At 50.8% G+C, this 15,898-nt stretch overlaps 1 protein-coding gene across 4 annotated transcripts in view; it reads right to left on the bottom strand.

The window, feature by feature from the left end:
- The window catches only part of EPHB4 (EPH receptor B4), a 91,934-nt gene that overhangs the window by 25,736 nt on the left and 50,300 nt on the right, over window positions 1–15,898 (bottom strand). The window lies entirely within an intron of this gene.

Here is a 15,898-nt window from a genome sequence, read left to right as displayed (position 1 = left end):
TATATACATCCCCGGCTGTCCATTATACCTATATACATTATACATCCCCGGCCGTCCATTATACCTATATACATTATACATCCCCGGCTGTCCATTATACCTATATACATTATACATCCCCGGCCGTCCATTATACCTATATACATTATACCTCCCGGGCGTCCATTATACCTATATACATTATACATCCCCGGCCGTCCATTATACCTATATACATTATACATCCCCGGCTGTCCATTATACCTATATACATTATACAGCCCCATCCGTCCATTATACCTATATACATTATACATCCCGGCCGTCCATTATACCTATATACATTATACCTCCCCGGCCGTCCATTAAACCTATATACATTATACATCCCGGCCGTCCATTATACATCCCAGGCGTCCATTATACCTATATACATTATACATCCCCGGCCGTCCATTATACCTATATACATTATACATCCCCGCCGTCCATTATACCTATATACATTATACATCCCAGCTGTCCATTATACCTATATACATTATACATCCCAGCTGTCCACTATACCTATATACATTATACATCCCGGCCGTCCATTATACCTATATACATTATACATCCCAGCCGTCCATTATACCTATATACATTATACATCCCGGCCATCCATTATACATCCCAGGCGTCCATTATACCTATATACATTATACATCCCCGGCCGTCCATTATACCTATATACATCCCCATCCGTCCATTATACCTATATACATTATACATCCCAGGCGTCCATTATACCTATATACATTATACATCCCCGGCCGTCCATTATACCTATATACATTATACATCCCCGGCCGTCCATTATACCTATATACATCCCCATCCGTCCATTATACCTATATACATTATACATCCCAGGCGTCCATTATACCTATATACATTATACATCCCCGGCCGTCCATTATACCTATATACATTATACATCCCCATCCGTCCATTATACCTATATACATTATACATCCCGGCCGTCCATTATACCTATATACATTATACATCCCAGCTGTCCATTATACCTATATACATCCCGGCCATCCATTATACCTATATACATTATACATCCCGGCCGTCCATTATACCTGTATACATCCTGGCCGTCCATTATACCTATATACATCCCGGCCGTCCATTATACCTATATACATCCCGGCCGTCCATTATACCTATATTCATTATACATCCCGGCCGTCCATTATACCTATATACATCCCGGCCGTCCATTATACCTATATACATCCCGGCCGTCCATTATACCTATATACATTATACCTCCCGGCCGTCCATTATACCTATATATATATAATACCTCCCGGACGTCTATTATACCTATATACATTATACATCCCGGCCGTCGATTATACATCCTGGGCGTCCATTATACCTATATACATTATACCTCCCCGGCCGTCCATTAAACCTATATACATTATACATCCCGGCCGTCCATTATACATCCCAGGCGTCCATTATACCTATATACATTATACCTCCCGGGCGTCCATTATACCTATATACATTATACCTCCCCGGCCGTCCATTAAACCTATATACATCCCGGCCGTCCATTATACCTATATACATTATACCTCCCGGCCGTCCATTATACTTATATATATTATACATCCCGGCCATCCATTATACATCCTGGGTGTCCATTATACCTATATATATAATACCTCCCGGACGTCTATTATACCTATATACATTATACATCCCGGCCGTCCATTATACATCCTGGGCGTCCATTATACCTATATACATTATACATCCCGGCCGTCCATTATACATCCTGGGCGTCCATTATACCTATATACATTATACATCCCGGCCGTCCATTATACATCCTGGCCGTCCATTATACCTATATACATTATACATCCCCGGCCGTCCATTATACCTGTATACACCCCGGCCGTCCATTATACCTATATACATTATACATCCTGGCCGTCCATTATACCTGTATACATCCCGGCCGTCTATTATACAGCATTGTGAGAACTTCACTACGCTGGGACTTGTAGTTCTACAGACAGGAGGCAGGGATGTTCTCGGCCCCGAGCAGTAGACTGGATGTTATTGTAACCAGTCGGGTGAGACGCTTTATGGCACAGAGGAAGCCGGAGCAGTGAGATCTGACAGCAGTCACTAAGGTGTCAGGAGACACAGAGGAAGTGCCGGATCCTGGGGGGGGGGACCCAATATGTCACTATGTCAGAGGGAGGGAGGGAAGTGCAGAAGTATATCTCTCCATTCTGTGTAGGTATACAGCAGTGTATTATATACTTATTATCCCCCTCCTGTATGAGTGTGTGTGTGTGTGTATATATATATCTCCATTCTGTGTAGGTATACAGCAGTGTATTATATACTTATTATCCTCCTGTATGAGTGTGTATATATCCATTCTGTGTAGGTATACAGCAGTGTATGTAATATATATATATATATATATATATATATATATACACACACACACACACACCTGTCAGTGAGGGGGGTGGGGGGTGTCCCTCTATCACACAGTATATATATATATCCATCTATATCGTTTATATCTTGGAGCAGCACGACTTGCACAAAGTATAAGGTGGGTGCCAGCAGGTAAGTTGAGACGGCGACTTCTACTTGGATATTGCAGAAATGGCCCACAGCACAGCGGTCTTTACACTTTGCTGTGCTGCTTCACTATGAGTAAATAAACACGTTTTGCTTTTGAAGACCAGTGCGCTGTCGGCCATTTCTGCACTATATATATATATATATCTATAGGCTGTGGGCCATTTCTGCAATATATATATCTCTATCTATAGGCTGTGGCCTGTCGCCCATCCGCCGGGTGTCCTGGGAATGCTGATCAGTCGGTGACGCCCGGATCGCACACCCTCGCAGTAACCAGTCTCTGCAGGAGGATAAACCAAGAACGAGTTGTGGCATCTACGGGAGGAGGCGGCCAGTGCGGGGGCAGCAGTGCAGTACAGCCAGCATCCAGGGATGGCGCCACTCAGCCCACAAGTGTCATCCGCACAATCTGGAGGCCATTATGTGATGGAGGAGACTCCTCTGTAAACAGATTTATGGCACATGACAAATCACAGCTCCCTCACCAAACAATTTGTTCTGCAGATAAGGATGGGGGAGGGGTGTTACTGTCCCTTTAAGTAATCCGCCAGCTCTGCCCCAGCCCTGGAGTCGGCTTACTGGGAAGTTTCACACCAGAGACTACATGGAGTTGTGTTACCTCCCGTCTCAGGTATCACTACGCCCCGTAACCAGAGATCCCTGGGCTCTCCCTACAGCCAGGTATATACGGTATATAGTCATATGTGCCCCCCCCCCCCCCCGCAAGGTCAGGGGTCATTACCCTACAGCCAGGTATATAGGGTACATAGTGATATGTGCCCCCCCGCAAGGTCAGGGGTCATTACCCTACAGCCAGGTATATACGGTATATAGTGATATGTGCCCCCCCGCAAGGTCAGGGGTCATTACCCTACAGCCAGGTATATAGGGTACATAGTGATATGTGCCCCCCCCCCGCAAGGTCAGGGGTCATTACCCTACAGCCAGGTATATAGGGTACATAGTGACATGTCCCGTCCCCCCCACAGGGTCAGGGGTCATTACCCTACAGCCAGGTATATACGGTATATAGTGATATGTGCCCCCCCGCAAGGTCAGGGGTCATTACCCTACAGCCAGGTATATAGGGTACATAGTGATATGTGCCCCCCCCCGCAAGGTCAGGGGTCATTACCCTACAGCCAGGTATATACGGTATATAGTGACATGTCCCGTCCCCCCCACAGGGTCAGGGGTCATTACCCTACAGCCAGGTATATACGGTATATAGTGATATGTGCCCCCCCCCCCCGCAAGGTCAGGGGTCACTATCCTACAGCCAGGTATATAGGGTACATAGTGACATGTCCCCCCCCCCACACACACACACACAGGGTCAGGGGTCATTATCCTATAGTCAGGTATATACGATATATAGTGACATGTGCCCCCCCCCCCCCCGGGTCAGGGGTCATTACCCTACAGCCAGGTATATACGGTATATAGTGATATGTGCCTCCCCCTCAAGGTCAGGGGTCACTATCCTACAGCCAGGTATATAGGGTACATAGTGACATGTCCCCCCCCCCGGGTCAGGGGTCATTACCCTACAGCCAGGTATATACGGTATATAGTGATATGTGCCTCCCCCTCAAGGTCAGGGGTCACTATCCTACAGACAGGTATATAGGGTACATAGTGACATGTCCCCCCCCCCACACACACACACACAGGGTCAGGGGTCATTATCCTATAGTCAGGTATATATGGTACATAGTGACATGTCGTCCCCCGTCCCCCCGGGTCAGGGGTCATTACCCTACAGCCAGGTATATACGGTATATAGTGATGTGTGCCCCCCCCCGCAGGGTCAAGGGTCATTATCCTATAGCGAGGTATATACGGTATATAGTGATGTGTGCCCCCCGCAGGGTCAGAGGTCATTATCCTACAGCCAGGTATATAGTAATATGTGCCCCCCTTACAGGGTCAGGGGTCATTACCCTAAAGCCAGGTATATACGGTATATAATGATGTGTGCCCCCCCCCCCCACAGGGTCGAGGGTCATTATCCTATAGCGAGGTATATACGGTATATAGTGATGTGTGCCCCACACCACCACCGCAGGGTCAGGGGTCATTATCCTATAGTCAGGTATATACAGTATATAGTGATGTGTGCCCCCCCCCACAGGGTCAGGGGTCATTATCCTATAGTCAGGTATATACGCTATATAATGATGTGTGCCCCCCCCCCCCCCCCCGCAGGGTAAGAGGTCATTATCTTATAGTCAGGTATATACGGTATATAGTGATGTGTGCCCCCCTGCAGGGTTGGGGGTCATTATCCTATAGTCAAGTATATACAGTATATAGTGATGTGTGCCCCCCCCTGCAGGGTTGGGGGTCATTATCCTATAGTCAAGTATATACAGTATATAGTGATGTGTGCCCCCCCACAGGGTCAGGGGTCATTATCCTATAGTCAGGTATATACGCTATATAATGATGTGTGCCCCCCCCCCCGCAGGGTCAGAGGTCATTATCTTCTAGTCAGGTATATACGGTATATAATGATGTGTGCCCCCCCTGCAGGGTTGGGGGTCATTATCCTATAGTCAGGTATATACGGTATATAGTGATGTGTGCCCCCACAGGTTCGGGGGTCATTATCCTATCGTCAGGTATATACGGTATATAGGGATATGTGCCCCCCCCCCGCAAGGTCAGGGGTCATTATTCTACAGCCAGGTATATATGATACATAGTGACATGTCCCCCCCCCCCCCGGGTCAGGGGTCATTACCCTACAGCCAGGTATATACGGTATATAGTGATGTGTGCCCCCCCCCTCCGCAGGGTCAAGGGTCATTATCCTATAGCGAGGTATATACGGTATATAGTGATGTGTGCCCCCCCTGCAGGGTTGGGGGTCATTATCCTATAGTCAGGTATATACGGTATATAGTGATGTGTGCCCCCACAGGTTCGGGGGTCATTATCCTATAGTCAGGTATATATGGTATATAATGATGTGTGCCCCCCCCTGCAGGGTCAGAGGTCATTATCCTATAGTCAGGTAAATACGGTATATAGTGATGTGTGCCCCCATGCAAGGTCAGGGGTCATTATACCAGCAGGTGGGCTCCGGTCGGGGAGGGAGGACGTCCCCTCTCATCTACTCCTAATCCTCACTGAATGTGACTGGGGGTGAGGGGGGGCGCTGGCTGCACCCAGGGGGCAAATTGAGGAGGAGGAGGAGAAGAAGAGCTTTACAGGACTTGTAAGACATCAATAAATGTAACAACTGCAAATCATCCCCCCCCCAATCATGTCCTCCGGGAGCGACAGCGACCCAACAGCAACCCCCCCCCCCCCAACATTTCCTCCGGGAGTGACAGCGACCCAACACCAACCCCCCCAACATGTCCTCCGGGGGTGACAGCGACCCCCCCCATGTCCTCCGGGAGTGACAGCGACCCAACACCAACCCCCCCCCCAACATTTCCTCCGGGAGTGACAGCGACCCAACACCAACCCCCCAACATGTCCTCCGGGGGTGACAGCGACCCTACCATGTCCTCCGGGAGTGACAGCGACCCAACACCAACCCCCCCCCAACATTTCCTCCGGGAGTGACAGCGACCCAACACCAACCCCCCCAACATGTCCTCCGGGGGTGACATTGACGCAACACCAACCCCCCCCCCCCCCCCCATGTCCTCCGGGAGTGACAGCGACCCAACACCAACCCCCCCAACATGTCCTCCGGGGGTGACAGCGACCCCCCCATGTCCTCCGGGAGTGACAGCGACCCAACACCAACCCCCCCCCCCCCCCCAACATTTCCTCCGGGAGTGACAGCGACCCAACACCAACCCCCCCAACATGTCCTCCGGGGGTGATATCGACGCAACACCAACCCCCGCCATGTCCTCCGGGGGTGACAGCGACCCAACACCAACTCCCCAACATGTCCTCCAGGGGGTGACCGGGACCAAACACCAACCCCCCCAACATGTCCTCCGGGAGTGACAGCGACCCAACACCAACCCCCCCCCCCCCCCCCCCAACATTTCCTCCGGGAGTGACAGCGACCCAACACCAACCCACCCAACATGTCCTCCGGGGGTGACAGCGACCCCCCCCATGTCCTCCGGGAGTGACAGCGACCCAACACCAACCTCCCCAACATGTCCTCCGGGGGTGACGGTGACCCAACACCAACCCCCGCCCCCCCCCCCCAACATGTCCTCCGCCAGTGACAGCTACCCAACACCAACCCCCCAACATGTCCTCCTGGGGTGACAGCGACCCGACATCAACCCCCCCAACATGTCCTCCAGGGGGTGACAGGGACCAAACACCAACCCCCCCAACATGTCCTCCGGGAGTGACAGTGACCCAACACCAACCGCCGCCCCCCCCCCCCCCCCCAACATGTCCTCCGGGAGTGACAGCGACTCAACACCAAACACCCCCCCCCCCCCCAACATGTCCTCCAGGAGTGACAGCGGTCCAACACCAACCCCCCCCCCCCCCCCCAACATCTTCTCCGGGGCTGACAGCGACCCGACACCAAACAACCCCCCCCCCCCAACATGTCCTCCGGGGCTGACAGCGAACCGAACAACAAACCCCCCCAACATGTCCTCCGGGAGTGACAGTGACCCAACACTCCCCCCCCCCCCAACATGTCCTCCGGGGGTGACAGTGACCCAACACTCCCCCCCCCCCAACATGTCCTCCGGGAGTGACAGTGACCCAACACTCCCCCCCCCCCAACATGTCCTCCGGGGGTGACAGTGACCCAACACAACCCCCCCCCCCCAACATGTCCTCCGGGAGTGACAGCGACCGAACAACAAACCCCCCCAACATGTCCTCCGGGAGTGAGTGACCCAACACTTTCCCCCCCCCCCCCCAACATGTCCTCCAGGGGTGACAGCGACTCAACACCCCCCCCCCCCCAACACGTCCTCCGGGGGTGACAGCGACCCAACATCCCCCCCCCCCAACACCAACCCCCTCCCCCCCCCCCATGTCCTCCAGGGGTGACAGCGACCCGGCACCAAACACCCCCCCAACATGTCCTCCAGGGGGGACAGCGACCCAACACCAACCCCCCCCCTCAACACGTCCTCCGGGGGTGACAGCGACCTGACACCAAACCCCCCCCCTCCAACATGTCCTCCGGGAGTGACAGTGATCCAACACTCCAACCCCCCCCCCCCCCCCCCTCCCCACAGCGACTGAACACCAACCCCCCCACACATGTCCTCTGGGGATCATAGCGACCAAACACCAACCCCCCCACATGTCCGAGGGGTGACAGTCTATACACACAGTGCCACATGATGGCGGGCACACTGCTGGGGACAGGACACCTGGGTACACAGACATGATGATGTATGATGAGGGTTGTGGTACCAGTGCAGACAAGGGGGAGCGGTAAGAAGAGAGGGATCTGGGGAGCCACAGAATGTGGGGCGCAGGACACTACAGTCTGGGTAAGGTATATAGCCGGGGGTGCAGGACACTACAGTCTGGGTAAGGTATATAGCAGGGGGCGCAGGACACTACAGTCTGGGTAAGGTATATAGCGGGCGGCGCAGGGCACTACAGTCTGGGTAAGGTATATAGCGGGGGCGCAGGGCACTACAGTCTGGGTAAGGTATATAGCGGGGGGCGCAGGACACTACAGTCTGGGTAAGTTATATAGCAGGGGGCGCAGGACACTACAGTCTGGGTAAGGTATATAGCGGGGGCGCAGGGCACTACAGTCTGGGTAAGGTATATAGCGGGGGCGCAAAGCACTACAGTCTGGGTAAGGTATATAGCGGGGGGCGCAGGACACTACAGTCTGGGTAAGGTATATAGCGGGAGCGCAGGGCACTACACTCTGGGTAAGGTATATAGCCGGGGGTACAGGACACTACAGTCTGGGTAAGGTATATAGCAGGGGCGCAGGACACTACACTCTGGGTAAGTTATATAGCGGGGGCGCAGGACACTACAGTCTGGGTAAGGTATATAGCGGGGGCGCAAAGCACTACAGTCTGGGTAAGGTATATAGCGGGGGCGCAGGGCACTACAGTCTGGGTAAGGTATATAGCGGCCGGCGCAGGGCACTACAGTCTGGGTAAGGTATATAGCCGGGGGTGCAGGACACTACAGTCTGGGTAAGGTATATAGCGGGGGCGCAGGACACTACAGTCTGGGTAAGGTATATAGCGGGCGGCGCAGGGCACTACACTCTGGGTAAGGTATATAGCGGGGGCGCAGGGCACTACAGTCTGGGTAAGGTATATAGCGGGCGGCGCAGGGCACTACACTCTGGGTAAGGTATATAGCCAGGGGGGCAGGACACTACAGTCTGGGTAAGGTATATAGCGGGAGCGCAGGGCACTACAGTCTGGGTAAGGTATATAGCGGGGGCGCAGGACACTACACTGTGGGTAAGGTATATAGCGGGGGCGCAGGGCACTACAGTCTGGGTAAGGTATATAGCGGGGGCGCAGGGCACTACAGTCTGGGTAAGGTATATAGCGGGGGCGCAGGGCACTACAGTCTGGGTAAGGTATATAGCGGGGGCGCAGGGCACTACAGTCTGGGTAAGGTATATAGCGGCCGGCGCAGGGCACTACAGTCTGGGTAAGTTATATAGCGGGAGCGCAGGGCACTACAGTCTGGGTAAGGTATATAGCGGCCGGCGCAGGGCACTACAGTCTGGGTAAGGTATATAGCGGGCGGTGCAGGACACTACAGTCTGGGTAAGTTATATAGCGGGAGCGCAGGGCACTACAGTCTGGGTAAGGTATATAGCGGCCGGCGCAGGGCACTACAGTCTGGGTAAGGTATATAGCCGGGGGCGCAGGGCACTACAGTCTGGGTAAGGTATATAGCCGGGGGCGCAGGGCACTACAGTCTGGGTAAGGTATATAGCCGGGGGTGCAGGGCACTACAGTCTGGGTAAGGTATATAGCGGGGGCGCAGGGCACTACAGTCTGGGTAAGGTATATAGCGGCCGGCGCAGGGCACTACAGTCTGGGTAAGGTATATAGCGGGGGCGCAGGGCACTACAGTCTGGGTAAGGTATATAGCCGGGGGCGCAGGGCACTACAGTCTGGGTAAGGTATATAGCGGGGGCGCAGGGCACTACAGTCTGGGTAAGGTATATAGCGGGGGCGCAGGGCACTACAGTCTGGGTAAGGTATATAGCGGCCGGCGCAGGGCACTACAGTCTGGGTAAGGTATATAGCGGGAGCGCAGGGCACTACAGTCTGGGTAAGGTATATAGCAGGCGGCGCAGGGCACTACAGTCTGGGTAAGGTATATAGCGGCCGGCGCAGGGCACTACAGTCTGGGTAACAGGGAGGATAGAAGTGCAGAGAAGTTGGGAATGGGGGAGGAGAAAGTGAAAGGAGCAGCAGATGAAAGAGTGAGGAGGGGGAGAGAGGAAAGGGGGGAGGAAGGGAGGGGAGACAGGAAGGAGGAGAGCGCAGACACCGCCATTGTTTCTAAACAATCCTGAGAGGCAGCGCTGCTATAGCTGGTATTAATAGCCCCATACAATAGAGGGCTGGACCGCAGAGCTTACAACTTTATCCATCACACAGGGACTGGGGCCCAGTACTGAAGGGAGCAGTAACGGGGTCCATGATACTGTATACTCCTATATATCAGACCCCCCATCCAGCCTCCGGGATATTATACACACATTATAACCTCTCAGCTCCAGCATCACCATCATCATACTACAGATTCTGCAGGTTGTGCACAGTACCAGCCACCTATAGAAAGATCTATACCATACCAGCCTAACCTATAGACAGATCTATACCATACCAGTCTAACCTATAGATAGATCTATACCGTACCAGCCACCTATAGAAAGATCTATACCGTACCAGCCTAACCTATAGATAGATCTATACCATACCAGTCTAACCTAGACAGATCTATACCGTACCAGCCACCTATAGACAGACCTATACCGTACCAGCCTAACCTATAGACAGATCTATACCATACCAGCCTAACCTATAGACAGATCTATACCGTACCAGCCTAACCTATAGACAGATCTATACCATACCAGCCTAACCTATAGACAGATCTATACCGTACCAGCCGCCTATAGACAGATCTATACCATACCAGCCGCCTATAGACAGATCTATACCATACCAGCCGCCTATAGAAAGATCTATACCGTACCAGCCACCTATAGACAGACCTATACCGTACCAGCCTATACCGTACCAGCCTAACCTATAGACAGATCTATACCGTACCAGCCACCTATAGAAAGATCTATACCTTACTATCCTAACCTATAGACAGATCTATACCGTACCAGCCTAACCTATAGACAGATCTATACCGTACCAGCCACCTATAGAAAGATCTATACCATACCAGCCGCCTATAGACTGATCTATACCATACCAGCCGCCTATAGACTGATCTATACCATACCAGCCTAACCTATAGACAGATCTATACCGTACCAGTCTAACCTATAGATAGATCTATACCGTACCAGTCTAACCTATAGATAGATCTATACCGTACCAGCCTAACCTATAGACAGATCTATACCGTACCAGCCACCTATAGACAGACCTATACCGTACCAGCCTATACCGTACCAGCCTAACCTATAGACAGATCTATACCATACCAGCCTAACCTATAGACAGACCTATACCGTACCAGCCTAACCTATAGACAGATCTATACCGTACCAGTCTAACCTAGACAGATCTATACCGTACCAGCCGCCTATAGACAGACCTATACCGTACCAGCCTATACCGTACCAGCCTAACATATAGACAGATCTATACTATACAAGCCGCCTATAGACAGATCTATACCGTACCAGCCACCTAAAGACAGACCTATACCGTACCAGCCGCCTATAGACAGACCTATACCGTACCAGCCTAACCTATAGACAGATCTATACCATACCAGCCGCCTATAGACAGATCTATACCGTACCAGCCGCCTATAGACAGATCTATACCATACCAGCCGCCTATAGACAGATCTATACCGTACCAGCCACCTAAAGACAGACCTATACCGTACCAGCCGCCTATAGACAGACCTATACCGTACCAGCCTAACCTATAGACAGATCTATACCATACAAGCCGCCTATAGACAGATCTATACCGTACCAGCCACCTATAGACAGACCTATACCGTACCAGCCACCTGTAAACAGATTTATACCGTACCAGCCTAACCTATAGACAGATCTATACCGTACCAGCCTAACCTATAGACAGATCTATACCATACCAGCCTAACCTATAGACAGATCTATACCGTACCAGCCGCCTATAGACAGATCTATACCATACCAGCCGCCTATAGACAGATCTATACCATACCAGCCGCCTATAGAAAGATCTATACCGTACCAGCCACCTATAGACAGACCTATACCGTACCAGCCTATACCGTACCAGCCTAACCTATAGACAGATCTATACCGTACCAGCCACCTATAGAAAGATCTATACCTTACTATCCTAACCTATAGACAGATCTATACCGTACCAGCCTAACCTATAGACAGATCTATACCGTACCAGCCACCTATAGAAAGATCTATACCATACCAGCCGCCTATAGACTGATCTATACCATACCAGCCGCCTATAGACTGATCTATACCATACCAGCCTAACCTATAGACAGATCTATACCGTACCAGTCTAACCTATAGATAGATCTATACCGTACCAGCCTAACCTATAGACAGATCTATACCGTACCAGCCACCTATAGACAGACCTATACCGTACCAGCCTATACCGTACCAGCCTAACCTATAGACAGATCTATACCATACCAGCCTAACCTATAGACAGACCTATACCGTACCAGCCTAACCTATAGACAGATCTATACCGTACCAGTCTAACCTAGACAGATCTATACCGTACCAGCCGCCTATAGACAGACCTATACCGTACCAGCCTATACCGTACCAGCCTAACCTATAGACAGATCTATACTATACAAGCCGCCTATAGACAGATCTATACCGTACCAGCCACCTAAAGACAGACCTATACCGTACCAGCCGCCTATAGACAGACCTATACCGTACCAGCCTAACCTATAGACAGATCTATACCATACCAGCCGCCTATAGACAGATCTATACCGTACCAGCCGCCTATAGACAGATTTATACCATACCAGCCGCCTATAGACAGATCTATACCGTACCAGCCACCTAAAGACAGACCTATACCGTACCAGCCGCCTATAGACAGACCTATACCGTACCAGCCTAACCTATAGACAGATCTATACCATACAAGCCGCCTATAGACAGATCTATACCGTACCAGCCACCTATAGACAGACCTATACCGTACCAGCCACCTATAGACAGACCTATACCGTACCAGCCACCTGTAAACAGATTTATACCGTACCAGCCTAACCTATAGACAGATCTATACCATACCAGCCACCTATAGACAGATCTATACCGTACCAGCCACCTATAGACAGACCTATACCGTATCAGCCTAACCTATAGACAGACCTATACCGTACCAGTCACCTATAGACAGATCTATACCGTACCAGCCTAACCTATAGACAGATCTATACCGTACCAGCCTAACCTATAGACAGATCTATACCGTACCAGCCGCCTATAGACAGATCTATACCTTACTATCCTAACCTATAGACAGAGTTATACCGTACCAGCCACCTATAGACAGAGTTATACCGTACCAGCCTAACCTATAGACAGATCTATACCGTACCAGCCACCTATAGACAGATCTATACCGTACCAGCCACCTATAGACAGATCTATACCATACCAGCTGCGTATAGACAAATCTATACATTACCAGGCAGCTATAGCCAGCCTTACCAGTCACCTAAAGCCAGACAGCTCTGTTCATTAGTCTCCTATAGTCAGTTAGAGCTGGAAGCATCTGTATAATACCAGTCCCCTATAGACAGCTCTGTGTACACCAGTCCCCTATAGACAGCTCTGTGTACACCAGTCCCCTATAGACAGCTGTATGTATACCAGTCCCCTATAGACAGCTGTATGTATACCAGTCCCCTATAGACAGCTCTGTGTACACCAGTCCCCTATAGACAGCTCTGTGTACACCGGCCCTCTATAGACAGCTGTATGTATACCAGTCCCCTATAGACAGCTGTATGTATACCAGTCCCCTATAGACAGCTGTATGTATACCAGTCCCCTATAGACAGCTGTATGTATACCAGTCCCCTATAGACAGCTCTGTATACCAGTCCCCTATAGACAGCTCTGTATACCAGTCCCCTATAGACAGCTGTATGTATACCAGTCCCCTATAGACAGCTGTATGTATACCAGTCCCCTATAGACAGCTGTATGTATACCAGTCCCCTATAGACAGCTGTATGTATACCAGTCCCCTATAGACAGCTGTATGTATACCAGTCCCCTATAGACAGCTGTATGTATACCAGTCCCCTATAGACAGCTCTGTATACCAGTCCCCTATAGACAGCTCTGTATACCAGTCCCCTATAGACAGCTCTGTATACCAGTCCCCTATAGACAGCTCTGTATACCAGTCCCCTATAGACAGCTCTGTATACCAGTCCCCTATAGACAGCTCTGTATACCACTCCCCTGTAGACAGCTCTGTATACCAGTCCCCTATAGACAGCTCTGTATACCACTCCCCTATAGACAGCTCTGTATACCACTCCCCTATAGACAGCTCTGTACACCAGTCCCCTATAGACAGCTCTGTACACCAGTCCCCTATAGACAGCTCTGTATACCAGTCCCCTATAGACAGCTCTGTATACCAGTCCCCTATAGACAGCTCTGTATACCAGTCCCCTATAGACAGCTCTGTATACCACTCCCCTATAGACAGCTCTGTATACCAGTCCCCTATAGACAGCTCTGTATACCAGTCCCCTATAGACAGCTGTATGTATACCAGTCCCCTATAGACAGCTCTGTATACCAGTCCCCTATAGACAGCTCTGTATACCAGTCCCCTATAGACAGCTCTGTATACCAGTCCCCTATAGACAGCTCTGTACACCAGTCCCCTATAGACAGCTCTGTATACCAGTCCCCTATAGACAGCTCTGTATACCAGCCCCCTATAGACAGCTCTGTATACCAGTCCCCTATAGACAGCTCTGTATACCACTCCCCTATAGACAGCTCTGTATACCACTCCCCTATAGACAGCTCTGTATACCACTCCCCTATAGACAGCTCTGTATACCAGTCCCCTATAGACAGCTCTGTATACCAGTCCCCTATAGACAGCTCTGTATACCAGCCCCCTATAGACAGCTCTGTATACCAGCCCCCTATAGACAGCTCTGTATACCAGTCCCCTATAGACAGCTCTGTACACCAGTCCCCTATAGACAGCTCTGTATACCAGTCCCCTATAGACAGCTCTGTATACCAGTCCCCTATAGACAGCTCTGTATACCAGTCCCCTATAGACAGCTCTGTATACCAGTCCCCTATAGACAGCTCTGTATACCAGTCCCCTGTAGACAGCTCTGTACACCAGTCCCCTATAGACAGCTCTGTACACCAGTCCCCTATAGACAGCTCTGTATACCAGTCCCCTATAGACAGCTCTGTATACCAGTCCCCTGTAGACAGCTCTGTATACCAGTCCCCTGTAGACAGCTCTGTATACCAGTCCCCTATAGACAGCTCTGTATACCAGCCCCCTATAGACAGCTCTGTATACCAGTCCCCTATAGACAGCTCTGTATACCACTCCCCTATAGACAGCTCTGTACACCAGTCCCCTATAGACAGCTCTGTATACCAGTCCCCTATAGACAGCTCTGTATACCAGTCCCCTATAGACAGCTCTGTATACCAGTCCCCTATAGACAGCTCTGTACACCAGTCCCCTATAGACAGCTCTGTATACCAGTCCCCTATAGACAGCTCTGTATACCAGCCCCCTATAGACAGCTCTGTATACCAGTCCCCTATAGACAGCTCTGTATACCAGTCCCCTATAGACAGCTGTATGTATACCAGTCCCCTATAGACAGCTCTGTATACCAGCCCCCTATAGACAGCTCTGTATACCAGCCCCCTATAGACAGCTCTGTATACCAGTCCCCTATAGACAGCTCTGTATACCACTCCCCTATAGACAGCTGTATGTATACCAGTCCCTTATAGACAGCTCTGTATACCAGTCCCCTATAGACAGCTCTGTATACCAGTCCCCTATAGACAGCTCTGTATACC

This window comes from Dendropsophus ebraccatus, chromosome 1 (genome assembly GCF_027789765.1).
Source record: "Dendropsophus ebraccatus isolate aDenEbr1 chromosome 1, aDenEbr1.pat, whole genome shotgun sequence".
In the NCBI taxonomy this organism is placed as follows: Eukaryota; Metazoa; Chordata; class Amphibia; order Anura; family Hylidae; genus Dendropsophus; species Dendropsophus ebraccatus.
The sequence above is the reverse complement of the archived record's forward strand: the minus strand, read 5'-3'. Positions and strand labels throughout refer to the sequence as shown.